Source organism: Microtus ochrogaster, linkage group LG4 (genome assembly GCF_000317375.1).
Source record: "Microtus ochrogaster isolate Prairie Vole_2 linkage group LG4, MicOch1.0, whole genome shotgun sequence".
Classification (NCBI taxonomy): Eukaryota; Metazoa; Chordata; class Mammalia; order Rodentia; family Cricetidae; genus Microtus; species Microtus ochrogaster.
The window spans coordinates 62523864-62526197 of NC_022030.1; the positions used below are offsets into that span (position 1 = coordinate 62523864).

The 2334-nt window shown below is 42.4% G+C and overlaps 1 non-coding gene across 1 annotated transcript; it reads left to right on the plus strand.

Moving 5' to 3' along the window:
* Window positions 1-1347: 1347 nt before the first annotated feature.
* LOC113457699 lies at window positions 1348-1454 on the plus strand. Its single transcript, XR_003378208.1, has one exon. It is a non-coding gene; the product is annotated as a U6 spliceosomal RNA (small nuclear RNA).
* The last annotated feature ends 880 nt before the right edge of the window (window positions 1455-2334 follow it).

Sequence of the window (2334 nt, forward strand, 5' to 3'; positions counted from 1 at the left end):
GCATGCCTTCCCCTCCCATTGCCTCCTGGGAATTCCCACTCCTCTCAAGCCTATCACTTCAAGGTTTTTCCCCACCTGTTTGCAGAGAGCAGTTAACAGATCTTCATCCAATTCCGCACTCTCACAGGCTAGTAGATGCCCCACCCCCCAGTGTGGCTTAAGTTACTCATTCAGGATTACAGGGCACCTCTTTTAACAGTCTAGCTTTTCAACCTAATCTTCACCCTCACTGTGTGAGTGTTACTGTTTCCTCCAAATACCTGGCTTCTGTTTTTTTCCTACCTACGCAGACAGCATGAAACAGCCTTTTATTTATCAGAAAAACCATCCCCTGGGTCCCTGTGTCAAACTGTGCGTTTCTTATTAATTTTTCTTGAATTGTTGTATTCACTGGCATTTGCATGATTCCCAGAGATGAACAGAGGGATTGTGGATACGTGTGTAATATAAACCCTTCAAACCCATAAACACATGGCCTCTTCTTTTGTTTTCTCAACAATCTAAATAAGGAGAACCCAAAGAAAAACATATAGGCATCCTCCTGAATATTAACCTTCATCAGGCGATGAAAGGAGACAGAGACAGAGACCCACATTGGAGCACCGGACAGAAATCTCAAGGTCCAAATCAGGAGCAGAAGGAGAGAGAGCACGAGCAAGGAACTCAGGACTGCAAGGGTTGCACCCACACACGGAGACAATGGGGATGTTCTATTGGGAACTCACCAAGACCAGCTGGCCTGGGTCTGAAAAAGCCTGGGATAAAACCGGACTCGCTGAACATAGTGGACAATGAGGACTACTGAGAACTCAAGAACAATGGCAATGGGTTTCTGATCCTACTGCACGTACTGGCTTTGTAAGAGCCTAGGCAGTTTGGATGCTCAACTTACTAGACCTGGATGGAGGTGGGGGTTCCTTGGACTTCCCACAGGGCAGGGAACCCTGATTGCTCTTCAGGCTGAGGAGAGAGGGGGACTTGATAGGGGGAGGGAAATGGGAGGCGGTGGCGGGGAAGAGACGGAAATCCTTAATAAATAAATATAAATAAAATCTATCTCTAAGGTTCTGATATCTCAAGGCTGAATTTAGAAACAGTTAAGGATCTTCCTGAGTGGTGCATCCAATGTCTGATCATTCTCTCTCTCTCTCTCTCTCTCTCTCTCTCTCTCTCTCTCTCTCTCTCTCCTAAGATAATTTTTTGAAAACCTGGGAAGTAATTGTTGGCTTCTCTAGTAACTTAACTGAAGTATAGTTTATAAGAAAATCTTCCTATCTAGCAGGAGGGTTCAGTAAAGAACAAAACAGACACACTTCCATCTCCTCTTTTAATAGTTCATCTAGATGGGTGCTTGCTTCGGCAGCACATATGCTAAAATTGGAATGGTACAGAGAAGATTAGCAAGGCCCCTGTGCAAGCATGACATGCAAACTCATGAAACATTCCATTTTTGAGGAGAAGCGTGAGTAGCAATGTGGCAAGCCATGATGACTGCAGTGACCTCCAGAAATCATCAGACCACCGGAGCCTCAGCCACACCAACATCAGGAAAAACAACCACCTGAGCCCTGGGATGTAGGCACCTGGAGGAATAAACACAGAAGGCTCTCCTCTGCCTACACCTGAAGAGTAATCACCAAAGCCATAACCCCCAACTACACCAATTGGAGGAAAAGTGACCCCCTGAAACAAGGCTCTACCTGTTCTGATTGGAGGAAGAGATGGGTAGACAACAGGGTAAAAATACACTATATAATATTAAGAGCTAGACAGTACCACTAGAAACTAGTGGTTCTACAACAGCAAGACCTGAACATCCCAATGCAAATGAAGCAGAAGAAAACAACCTTAAAAATAACTTAAGAGAGATGATTGAGGCTCTTAAGGATGAAATGAAAAGTTTCCTAAAGAAATGAAGGAAAAGATGATCAAAAATGTAAGAAATCAATAAATCCCTTAAAGAAAACCAAGAAAAGCAATCAGACAGGTGAAAGAAACAGTTCAAAACTTGAAAACTAAAATAGAGACAATAAAAAACGTAAACTGAGAGAAATCTGGAAATGGAAAATCAGGGTAAATGGTCAGGAACTACAGATGTAAGCATAAACAACAGAATACAAGAGATGGAAGAGAGAATCTCAGGTCTTGAAGATACGATAGAGGGAATAGATTCATCGGTCAAAGAAATGCTAAATCCAACAAATTTTTAACACAATATATCCAGGGAATATGGGACATCATGAAAAGACCAAATTTACAAATAATAGGAATTGAAGAAAGAGGAAAAAGTCCAGCTCAAGGCACAGAAAATATATTCAACAAAATCATAGAAGA